At 37.3% G+C, this 13424-nt stretch overlaps 1 long non-coding RNA gene across 1 annotated transcript; it reads left to right on the plus strand.

The window, feature by feature from the left end:
* Nucleotides 1–6142: 6142 nt before the first annotated feature.
* LOC127355280 (uncharacterized) lies at nucleotides 6143–7174 on the plus strand. Its single transcript, XR_007881726.1, has 2 exons — nucleotides 6143–6731; nucleotides 6941–7174. It is a non-coding gene; the product is annotated as an uncharacterized LOC127355280 (long non-coding RNA).
* The last annotated feature ends 6250 nt before the right edge of the window (nucleotides 7175–13424 follow it).

A 13424-nucleotide genomic window follows, 5' to 3' on the forward strand; every position in this document is an offset into this window, starting at 1 on the left:
CCTCCATGCTTACCCAGTGTAGTGAAACAGGTTCAGGAAGAAAAACTCCACTGCTACTTTCACATTACATACTTTACTCTTCACTTCAGTCCAAATATTTCTGCATGCAACAACAGTATTGTGACTGAATTTACCCAGTGTAGACATTGACTAAGGACTGCAGCTGACGTGGTGCTGATTTTGATATTTTGCCAGTGTAGACAAGATGTTGGTTGAAGAGCAATTTCAGTTGATGTTGGTTGTAACTAGCAAGAGAGACGCATCACAGAGGGACTTTATTCAATATGCTACATGCCAATGGCTAGAAAGGAGCCACAACCAAATTTTCCTCCTTGCTTGCCCAAGCAGGACAGAAAGGGAGCAAAATGGTGGTAATGCACAGGTTCAGCCACCAAGTGTGAACATTTCACCCGTTGGTTTGTGGAGTACCGTTTTGAAGTATTTAGCTTTATGGATTTCAATAAAATGTAATGCTGGCCAGTTTACATATTTTATAAAGACAATAACTGAACAGCAATAATGATAATGATGTTAAATGTTTACCGGAAATGCTAAATGAACATTCCCTGTAAATATCTTTTTAATTTTTTGTACCACAATATCCACTCCTTTTAACTAAAGCAAATTAAATTAAATATTGTGTTTATCAGGATGCAATTAAACAAAGAGCAATCTCTGAACAAGAAACTCCACAATCAAGCCACACCAAAAATGCTCTTATATCTTTCAAGTACAGAAACAGTTTTGGGGGGTAAATTACAGTATAGTAGTACTATAGGTTAATTGATTTACAGCATAGTACACCTGAGTAAAGTTGCCTACCCTAAGCTGTCAATTATTTACAACTTCACTGGAATAAATGCAGAGGATTTGCCACTTGACATCAAAACTGAAGAATTAGTTGAATGAATGAGGAAATGTTTTCAGCTCCACAGTATCATGTTCAGTGGATCATTTTAATTTGAAATCACGAGACCTTGGCAAGCATTAAATTATAATACGAAAATCTTTAAATTAGCATTTTATACAAACTGGAACAATGCAGCATGGCTTGGTGAAAATAAATCTATTTTCAATACATGTGTGATTCTACATGTGTAAGTCAGGGACAAAGTTAGTAAATATTAATAGTTGGAATAAACATATCTGGGCATGCTGTATAATTAAACTGCACTGTGATATTGTGCAGCTGCTCACTCATTCAAATCCCATACACCAACATACACACAACAAAACATATATATTATATATAATTACAGATACATAGCAGTGAAAGACTGCTTTTAATGCCTTTGAGAGTGTACAAACATTTGAAACATTTGCTTCTCAGTGTTGAGTGACTGCATGAGGAGAGTGTGATCAAATAAAATTCAAAAGGCTTTTTTAAAGGCAAAATGCACTCTGTGTTACTTCTTAAATGTGCTGTTGTATAAAAGGACTACATTACTTTTGCAATTGGATGGGTGCAGAAAAGCAAATTTAACAGTGCTTTCATCAGTGGACACAAGTGGATGTCAGTATTTGCAGCCTGTGATGATCATTACAGTGATTGTGAATTACTGCAGAGGCTGCAAATTCTCAACAAGCACGTAACGCTGGAATAGATCAGAATAAAAACTTGTGTGTAGGGGTAATGTTGCATAAAATTATCACTTTTCCAGCATGCAAAATATGGCATTTAACATTGAAGATTATTTATATCTTAACTCACAACAACAAAAAGTACAAGAGTACAGAAATCATGAAAAAAAAACAAAACCACTGTGGAGGGCAGAATCAATACATGTCCTAGCTTTTCAGGAAGCTACATACCTTCAGTAATCTCCTAAACAAGACCGCAGCCCTGGCACTGGACTGGAAAAAGTCTGGGTCAAAAGCAAACTCTGATGGTGTTGTTTGTTTTGCATCACCCTTTTGTGAACACCTATTTATTTATGTGCATCCAGATTAGCTTTTTATTGAGTTCTCTTGCAGAGCAGAGCAAAGTTTATCAAGTAATTGTTGAAAATAAATGTATTTGAATAGGAATTTAGGTATGTGGACTGCTGCCACCACACTATTAAAGCCTCCTGACCATGTTGTTTCTATAGTTTCTACCGACAGTGGGCTCTATTTCTATTCCCATCCACGTCGTACACATGTGCACACCTGTTACATTTGCATACAACATTATATATTTTTACTTTTTGATAGATAGATTTTGTACAGATATTTGTTCCTTTCTCATGCACCTGTTTTAGTCTTGCTTATGTCCTGTGATTGTCTTCAGCTCTCTACCTCTTGCTTGAAAGGGTGCGCTATGATTAAACTAAACTACTATAATTTATTATCAAATTTCAGCAATAGTATGAAAAATTTAGATACATGACAAACAATTGTCCTACCAATAAGAACAGACATTGTACATTATTTATACTTTAATAGTATTTATCCCCTTTTCCATTGTATCTTGTTAGGAAATGGAAAACTTAATTTTTGTAGCCTATATGCCAAGGACACAAGAGGCGGAAGCGCCGCAGATTGTCCCGAAGCTTCCTACCGGCACCCATGTTAACCAATTAGGATGTTCCGCGGCTGGCTTGCAATCTGCAGCAGCAGGCGTGTTCTATTTTTTCCATGTGCCACTGGCAGAGACACACATTTGGAGCAATTTATATTAATTACATGTGTTCTAAGCAAGTTCAAAAACCTTTTAGAATGCTTTTACCAGACAAACTTTCTGCTTTGTTTGTTTAGAAAACAAATTGCCATTTTGGTTTGATCCAATCATTTATCATAAAAATGTGCTGTGTTGAAAGTTGATATTTTCTACATGCATCTCCCCTTTGACTGAATGCCTGCTATTGATAATGCATTAAACCTTTAAAACTCTTTGCACTTTTAGTTAAGTGTGTTTTTAACACCAGTAGTTTTACTCACAGTTCTACTGTACTGTACTAAAGATTTTTAGGTAACACTTTATTTGGATAGTTTATAGTATTTCTAACATTTGTTTTCTCTGTAGATGTTTAACAGATTATCTAATGAGCATACAATTCCTGAACATACCTTTACCAAGATGTTTTTTTAAAAATGTTGCAAATACCCAATAAACTGTACTACGATCCAAATAATGTGGAACAGATTTTTAGTACTCTTTTCAACACTGCTATTATTGGCTGAATTAAAATAAGCTACCTCAGATAAAGCAGAAGAACATGGTATGCTGCCATAGTCAGAAACTATTAAATGTGATCTGAAATTAAAATTGTGTAATTTGATTATTCAATCAACACTTCCAAATATTTGCTTCAGTTTGTCTTCATTTATTTCAACCTTCTTCTATATCTATTTTAGGGCTTGACAGCTCATTTTGTTGTAGAAAAAACCTCAATGGCTACTCTAGACTGGAGTGCTTGTCATTGTCTATGGGCTGATTTTTGTGTCAGTAGAAACTGAATTTGAATCATTTAGAACTGAATTTGAATTGCATAATTTGAATTTGTATTGTTTAACTTGAATAACTGAAAGTGAAAGTACATAAAAAGTTGAATTTTTAGTGAGGCTCAAATAAAGTTTCAGTTGCAAGTGAATTCAGATTCATAATATTATATTCAGTTTCAAGTTTATTGGAATTCAGTTTCAAACTAATAAATTCAAATTCAAATTATGCAATTCAAATTCAGTTTTTCAATGCAATTATTCAAGTTGAGCAATTCAGATTCAGTTCTAAATGATTCAAATTCAGTTTCTACTGACACAAAAATCAGCCCATACTTGTCTGACAGAAAATCAGAAAGTCTGAAAGTTGAGCATTCAAAGAAAGTTAGATAGTACATGTAACTCAATTACTCAGTTAATTAAACTTTTTATCAATGATTCAACATGTTCATGCATTTGTGCTCTCTCTTTGGTTGGCTTTGATTGCCAAAACTGTAATGAAGTGTGACTTCATGAATAAGGCAAGTAGTATATAGGGAAAATAACAAAGTAAAGTAACACAATTACTTTTCATAATGGCTGTTTATTTCAAAGTATTTCCTTTCCTGTGTTTGCACTGTGCGCCCTGTCAGCTGTGCCACCCACCTTCCACTCACTTGTCACTTGCCCTCTGTGCCCACAGGAATAGCTCAGTTGACTCAAGGAATGTAGGAGGGGTGTCTGTCACAAAGCAACTGTGCAGCTTTTTACAAAAGTTGTGGGAAGACAAAATGCGCACATTTAATCAAATGTGTTAATTCCCACCCTGCACCACAACTAGGGTTGAAGCTCCATTGATTATTTGGGTAATCGTATAAGAAAATTGTGCTATAAAAGCAGTAGTAGGAATAGTAAATATGCAAATACAGTGTTTCAGTGTTTTCTCTTGGATTTTTTCAACAGCAGAGGGAAAGACTTATGTTGTGTTTGCTATCAATTGGTGCTGACTGTGGACAGCTAGTTTGCATCTATGAGTGAGAATTGAAATAGCCTAAACTGAAGGTAAAAAGCTTCAAAGCTGCAGAGCTGCTAGCATAACACAACAAGCTGATGTCTGATGCCACTAAACATCTTTATGGTGTTCTGCAGATTGTGACTATTGTACAACTTCAGAAATTAAAAAAACACAACAAAAATTATTGTTTCGTTTGGGGAGCCCAACCTAGATTTGGCAACATAAATGTTGAATATTTATCTCTTAAGAAATAAAAAAAAAAACATATACTTACTCATCATCCATTCATTGGCCTGTAATCAAACTGTTTGGATGAACAGCTGGCCAGATCCTCCTCTGATGTAATCAGAGATTCAATCATTTTCAGATTAGACTAGTGGTGTGATGCTTACAGAGTACAATTGAAAAACTGTGCATATGGAGACCAAGTATAAAACATGTCTGCACATTATTCCTTACTATTGAGTTGTACATGCTATACACTTTTTTGTGCATTTTAACTAATCATAGCTTCCTTATCTGTACAGAATAAATTATCATTCAGAGGTTAATTATTTGCCTCATGCCTGATGCTTTGAACAGGCCACTCGAGGAGGCAGAATTTTTAGTTGCCAAAATAAAACACTTTAAATGGGTGGAAATGAAGTGCTGGAGCAGGGCCTGAGTGCTGATGAGATGCTTGAGAGAGAAGGCCAGCAGTTTTCATGGCTGTACAAGGATGACTATAGGAACTTTTCACAAAAACAAGGTTATAAAAACATGTTCTAAATCTCTGAAAGGCTATGTCCTTATTAATCAATTAAACTTTATCAACCTGTGTGATGATTTCTCACATCACAGTGGTCAGTTTGTTTGCTCTCTAGTCTTTTTGCTAATTATTTAAATTTAGTGATGTCCCGATCAAGATTTTTTGCCCCCGATCTGACCCATTTAATATTGAGTATCTGCTATAAGCTCCTATGCTAGTGGTGTAAACAAAACTCCCCGGTACTTTGAGCTCTAGTCACCTAACAGGACCCCTAACTAGGTAGTTACAGCAGCTGGTACAGTTAGCACATGCAGCAGTGCAGAGAAAAGGGCCATGTTGCAAGAATCCCTGATGTCCCGGTGTCAAGGCACAGCTCCCATTTGACGCTGTTTTTAATTTTCTGCAAATAGCCAACTAATGAATGAGTGTCCTGTCAACTAAGACTTATCTGAGATGCTGGTGCTCTAGTGCAACATCCAGTGGCAAATAGTTTTTTTAACCTGTAGACAGTTAAATTACAGTATTCATGTCACACTGTATTCTAAATATGCTGATGTTGGGACAGTGGGGACCTTTAAATGTGAACCTGTTCATTTTGTATGATTTACTTGAACTTTTATTGTGACGGGTCACTTCTTGTCAACTCTCATCTGGTCCCTGTGACCATAATCTGATACCACTTGATGACACAGTGTTCAGGTAACAAAACTCCTCGGCATTCCTGTTGTTTACTCTCTTTTCTCTTTTCACTCTTCCCTCTGTTCTCTTCACTCACCCACACCGGGTGAAGAGATCTCAGACCTCAGTGTGGCCAGGCCCGCCGACAAACTCACAACAAAGGATTAAAGTGTGGCACAGGAGCCTGCCTTTTCCTTGAGATTCTAGGTCAGCGCAACGCGAGTAAACAACTCAGGTCAGCATCTGCAGCTTTAAACAGAGAGTCTGCCAGCTGACTCTACAGGAGTGACACAAAGGAAAGTTAAAGGGACACTTCACCCATTTGCATTAAGCTTTGTATCATTAGAACCCCAGTCATATTTTTTAATGGTCGTGCATCATTCCCTCACTTTCCCTGAGAGGGGAGAAATAAGGATTTTAGTGTTGCACTTCCTGCTTCCAATGATGTAAAAATCGTCATTTTGCGTCATTGGAAGCAGGAAGTCTCATATCTCTGTAGAGGGAGTGAGACTACAAACACTACTTCCTCATTTTTTTTTCACTCACGTTACAGACCTATTACAGATCAGTGGGTAGGACTTCACCTGCAGAAACTAAAAAATATAACCGCCATCTTGTTTGGAAGCTAAGCGGAGGCGCTGACGAGCCAGACGTTACGACTATGTTAATCAATGTAATATGGAAGAAATTCGAAAGTATGATGGTCGAATCAGATGTTCGTGGCTACCTCTATGAGCCGCAATATAGCGAAGAGCAGCTGAGGCTTCTGCAGCCGAGGCAGAGGACCTGCCTGTCGCGGACGAGGAGCCCGGACTGGCTCGAGCTGGGGTGGACTGCTGGTGCCTGTGCTCTCGCTGTGCGCCTACGGACACACGGACGTCTGACTGTAAAGTGAGTGTTTCTATTTTCTGTCTTATAACAACGTGGCATACACAATTTGTTCAAGCATTATCACAAAGTTATTCCCGGTTAATACGTAATGTCAGCCAACTGAACTAACTTCTTTACTGCACAAACAGCTTGCAGTTGCATTACTAACAACTGTGGCACGCTAAACACAAAGACCATGCATCGCTAACTGTGTGCTCAATGTCTTGTAGACAATATCGCCTAACAGCCCTTCTGGAATGGGTCCTGCAAGGCGAGAGATTGGGTCGAGGCCATCGTGTCGTTTTACCCGCTTATGTGGTGCAGGCTATCCGACAGAAATATCCAGCTCCAGATGGCCAGTACTGCGGGCACCAAGAAGTTGAGGAGGAACTATAACTGTCAATGTTAACATATTTATTTTTGTTGTTGTTGATATATTTCTGTAAATAAATGGTTTAGATTCACATTGTTATAGTCCTTGATAGTGTTAGTGGGAGCGGCTTGCGGAGCTGTGCATTGTAGGAGTTGTTGTCTTTTATACAAATGCGCCCTAAAGTCACTTTCTGTCTTTTCTTGGTCAAATAGGCACCAAATTCAAAATATTTAAATATTTTATTTACATTTCGACTACATATATAACCCACTTTCAATAAATATTAATGTTTCCACGGGTGAAATGCTCCTTTAACGCCGAGCCTTAACACCGTACAGCAGCGACATTTTGGAAGAAAACATTTTTCCCAGCGTGGCGATCCACGACATGGCACACCAACAACTCTTCCTCTTCCTCCCCCTCCTTTCAAGGACAGCTAAACACAAGACTGTTACTTCTGTTAATGTTAATGTACTGATACGTCTTCATTACGGTTATGATATTGTGACGTTGATATGATTAACTTGGTTATGGCTGTAACTTTATTCTTTGAGACACTGCTACGGTGATGTTTTCAAATCCTTCCACTTAAGTTACTGATGAAGATATGGTGGTTTTGGTAGTAATTATTAATTTAATTATTAATCTGATTTCAAAATTGATAGTTTTGTGTATTTTATGATACTGAAAAAAAAAATTATTGGCTATCGTTTCCCTTCTTTAAGGGTAGTGCCCCAAGGATCTTTAATGTTAAAGTCAATATTTATTATATTTGATAATTACCACCACTGTGTTTATTATAGCACCTTCACAGAACATGGTATTCTTCTAAGAATGTGCATTTGCACATAATTCATTATGTTGCTTTGGAACCATTATTTTTGCTGTAGCCTTCTGTGTCAGGACCCCTTCTTGAAGTATTAATGTTAGTCTACACACAGCCTAACCCCCATTCTCTTCATCCATGGATTCCAGCTGGAGACACAGATAAATGTTAATGTATGTTCTTCACTAGGACTGTCTCATTTTTCTACTAGCAGAATCTCATGCCAGTAGAGTCATTTAAAACACGCTGTAATCACCTAAGAATTCGGCACATTGAGGCTTTAACGAGGAGGTGGTTAAAGTGCAGAAGTTGTCAGTCGACTGTTAACCTCCTTTTTCCAACTACAGCGCTGCAAGTAATGGAGACATTCAGAAGATCTAAAAAGCTAAAAAAGAGAGATGAGTGAGAGAAAGGTTTGAATGAATGAGTGACACATCTTAATGAAAGACCTAGAAACATTTTTCACTTTTTGTTTAACTTTCAAAGTGTCTTTCAAACCTTGTCTTTGGGTTCAAAGCTGATTTTTTTTCACAGCCTTGGCTCTGGGCCAAGGTGTTCACATCCTTAACGTTTGCCATTTGTAAGTTAAAAAGACAAAAAAGTTGAGCCTTTGCAGTTTACACAGTCATGCAAAGTGCCTGCATCAGTGTGTGTTAAGCATACGTTGCATACTATGCATGTGTGTGAGGATGTGTCCTTTTAAGTTGCTGTTAAACAACATTTGTGCGCAAAATTTATGAGAAACAACCATGACCTGAATGTCGTAAACAGCAATAATCTTGCCTTGAAGGTTAATGGCAGTGATAAATATTTACCCCAAAAAGTGTTTCAGCTGGGAGTTAAAATATGGCACTATGCACCTTGGATTATTTTCCACACGGCTGCACATTCTGATCATTAACATGAAGAGAAGACAGTTCATCCATGATAAATTCATGCATTTTGACAGCAATGAACTTCTGCAATATAATGGTTCATGTCCCACTGACTACCCAGATCCAAAAACATGGCTTGTGTAATGCGTCATAACTTGGGTGTGTGGTTGCATTAAACAACTGAGTTATAAGATGGACAAGTGTCTTGAGGGATTTTTCATTTTTATTTTCACTTTAGTGAGATGATTCGCGCTAAGAAAACATGCACGCTGGTGTCAAGTATGTTTTGCCAAGTATGTTTGTTTGTGAAATGCTATTTCACAAATGATGTGTGCATAGTTTAGAAGGCTCTCTCTTATTACTGAATGATGAGAACTACATTGATGTTTCCACTGTTGCAGTCTTTTGCTTTAAAGCTGTTATTTAAAGCATTACAGATCTTTAAAGAGAGTGTCCCCCCTTGATTAACTGACCAGCTGCAACTTTGTTTTTACTCTTGCCACTTTAGGACACTGCAGTCAGCTGATTTTAGTGAAAAAGCTGTAAAAGCTCTGCACCCGCTCAGCAATAATGGGCCTACAGACAGTCAGCGACTAGCTGGTGATCATATTGGAGCCTTTAGCAGCTAAAGAGACAAATACTGATAAACATCAAAATTAAGCACCGCACACTGGAATGACTTAATTTTGATTTATTTAGTAGCCAACAACGCGTTTCGCCTGCAGCTTCTTCAGGTTCGCTCAGCAAAACTTAATATTGTCCTTGTTTGTAGAGACCAAAACCCATTTAAAAGGAGAGTAAACAATCCACTTACATTGACCAGGTGGACAAAAACAGGACTCCAAATGAATGATGATGTTGCTCTGTAACTGCTGGATGTGTAAATAAGCATTGGTTTGCTAACAACTTAGCCATATTATGTTAAAAAGGTCATGATAATATGTCAGTGTTGTGGTCACAAGTGGGGGACCCAAAATCAGTGACTGCAGGTTTAAAAAAAACATTGTTTTTGACTCTAAGGGAAAAACTGCAGTAAGTATAAGATGTAATGGATGAGCTGTTGTGAAATGATGCAGCATAAACTGAGGGATTACTGTTGGATGAAATGTTTCACAGTGCAGTTTTACCATAAATTGTTAGTACAGTGTGTATGTTTGCAGGTATTTCAAGCTGACTGCCAAGGATGCTTCAGAGAAATGAAAACTGCCACTACAATTACAACAAAATAATCCAATATTATTGTCAAATTAATAATGATCAATTATGTTTCAGTTATTGCATTGTTTGGTCATTTAAGCCTGTCACAGAACAAAATGTTTGCAAGTAGCACTTAATATCCATGCTGCTAACAATCTGTTACTGAAATCAGCATCATTTTGTCAGTAGTCTACAATTTGATTTAACCATTGCAATTAATAGACTATCCTATTATTATCCTTCTATGCTTACATTTATTTAAAAAACCAAATCGCAAAAAATGAACTATAATTGCTCCCTTTTCCGCCTCACTTATATGCTCTGGACACTGCAAGAACTAACACACAGTATTTACAGCTAAATGCCTGCAAATGCGATGGTATGATACAATACCAAGGCTTTTTGGTTGGGTCTTGGTTGTTACAAGATATAACCATAATGCGTTATTATTTTGAACCAGGGAGCAACCATGTTGGCTGGTAACACCCTTCTTCTACAACTTTAATCAGGGCATCATGTTTAAATCAAGTATAATAGTATAAGTAAGACCTGTGGTCCCAACACATTCAAAGTGGCACTGGGCTCAACAGGCCCACATCGACAACAGTTCCTGATCAAGGCCGAGCACTCTACAGAACAAGAATTTACTTTTCGGCATAAAAAAAAAAATGCATATATGGAAACAAAAATAAATGGTAATGCACTTGGGAGAGGCAATACAAAGAGAAATCTTCCCTCCTTGGACAAGCAATGCTGTAGGTAGGAAAAAGGCAATTATTAAAAAAAATAGAACAATAGAACTAGATTATAACAGTGTTATAGTAAATCTAATTTAGATATACAAAGACTAAGTCCAAAAAGTCCAATAAAATAATTCCACTTTCCACTTCAACTAAGTGGAAAAAAAGCTCTATTTGCTTAGGTTTTTGTCCTATTCTTGTGACAATGAGGATGCCTTATAACATGCCCATGCTTAGAAAATACTTACTAACTAAATTATTTAATTTAAAACAGTAGGTCAACAGCAGTTCTGGGTATCAAACCTCAATATTTTCTTGGTATAGTACCTATCAAAATATGTCTGTAGCGACATGTGTAGAAAAATGTTCAAGTATAGAAAGTTTGCATTGTATGCTTGATCAGAATCATAGTCTAGCTCATTATATAGTTTCCAGTTTAAATTATAATTATTACAGTGTAGACCATATTGTGTTTAGACAAAACTTGTATTTCTCCAATGTTTTCCTGTAAAAGCTTTTTTCTATTAAACAAAATATGCAAAATTTCTCAAAGTATAAAACGTTTCGTTTTGGAATCAAAACCCAAACTCGGGTATTGTATTGACAAGAGTAACAAACATGTTACAGGGGAAAAAACTGTATGGATCATGCTGTCTTAAATTGCATTCATAATAGTTAAATTTACCGTGTTGAGATCTACATAAACCCTGCCTTCCCTCCCTCCCTGTAGTCGGACCTGACATATTGGAAAATCCCTTGTGTAATGTCAGTGGGGGTTCCCTTCAGGAGAACTATGTCACACATATCCGTGTACACATCTGTTCGGATGTGGAGGAATGTGATAAACCGCATGGGGAATGGAACAAAAGAAAGGTGTCTGCAGCTGCAGGACGCAGAGCTCCAGAGAGGAGACACACAGGAAAACATGCATGCTGTATCTGTTTGTGCACGAGGTGATGGGTGCAGTCTCACCCGGGCTGGGTTTAGTGGTTATAGTGAAGAGTACAGCAATGCACAATAATGCTGTAAAGTTAAGGATGACGTCACTAGGGGTATTTTTTTTTTTAGCATTGCTGTACGTCGGTATTAGAGCTTACCGATAAACTGTATTCTCCTCGTCATTGCAATATGAATATAGACAAAGACTGCCTGAAATACAATGAATAAGAAAAATAATTTTATTTACAAAACAGAAATCCATTATTAAATGGACCCTGGAGCTAAAAACCATAGTGTTTATTATCATGCTGTAGCCTTTCTGGCTGAGCTCACACACACACACACACACACACACACACACACACACACACACACACACACACACACACACACACACACACATATAAACAGAGACAAGTCAGTGGATACTGATCTGATAGGCCGTGCTGGTGAAGTCAACTCAAAAATTACTCAAGTTGAGGACAACTACGCTTATAACTAGATGTAAGTGCACTGAAAACCTTAGCAAGTAAAAAGGCATCACCTTAAACAAACATCTCTTATCCAACTCCACTATGTTTTATGTTTAAGCAAATTATTAAAAGCTAGAATTAAATTTGTCTATATGCAGTCCAAATGTTTAACTTGGTTTCCCACTCATTACAAAGTTTGCATTACCTGCCTTGCAGGCAGTGAACTGTGTCAGAGGAAGACATAGGACAGGATGAAGGACTGATGCCTGTGCTCTTCACTCTTTATAAACTTAACTTATTAGCTTTTGATGATGGATATGATTTATTTTGTTGACTTTTTAGAACACATTATTGAGTTTATATAATGAGTCGTTATAGTAGCTGCTGTGGAGTTTATATAGTTTATACATTTAGTATAGTTTTCTGCTCTGGTGATTTATTGGTGCCAGTATATAAGTGCCAGTTATTTCATTTCTTTAGCTTAATATTAAGTGTTGCATCCACCTGGAGTCCATAGCTCATTTTATGTACTTTTGGTTATTTGTGTTTAATTTGACTTTGTCTCTTTTCTGGTTAGTTTTAGGGGGGCTATACAGAGAAAGGCCTTTCTGTATTTACAATTGATGATTAGTGGTGAGCACAGGCTGCAGAATGCAAATGGGATTTATTTTCGGTGTAGACATCTGGGCTTGGTGACATGATGTTGTGCCACTAGTGGTGTTGGATTAACTTTTTAACACAAAATGTAAAAAAAAAATGTTTTGATAAAAATTAAAAAAGGAAAAGGACAATTTGACCGTCTAAAGATTTTCCTAGTCGACTAGTAGAACATGCACATGAATGCTCCTTCCATACAAAGCAAGGACAAGTTGTCACGGTTACATGTTCATCACGTTACTTCAGAGTCTTGCTCTTATGCACAATGTCGTTGCATACAGTATATCATCCAAGAATGTTTTGTGAAATCCTGCTGCAGCCATGGAAAGATGCGTGAGAAGGACATCTGTCAGTTGCCGTATGAAAATAGTGTTGTATGAAATGTGACACAAACACATATGTTCACTTATGTATTTATGTAGGTTTATACTGTAGATCATACATAGCATTGCATCTTTTAAACACCATATTTGGCTCTGGTTGAGTTTTTCATATTGGTTACGCTCCCTCAGCCAGCCCCTGTGAGCAGAGTGAGCAGAGTGAGCATCATGTTCAATTGCAGTAACCCGGTGCACCCTTAACACATCTGTCAGGTTGCTACTGAGCCTTTCAGGAAAAGAGCCCGCTTGTTGTG

This window comes from Dicentrarchus labrax, unplaced genomic scaffold, assembly GCF_905237075.1.
Source record: "Dicentrarchus labrax unplaced genomic scaffold, dlabrax2021, whole genome shotgun sequence".
Lineage (NCBI taxonomy): Eukaryota > Metazoa > Chordata > Actinopteri > Moronidae > Dicentrarchus > Dicentrarchus labrax.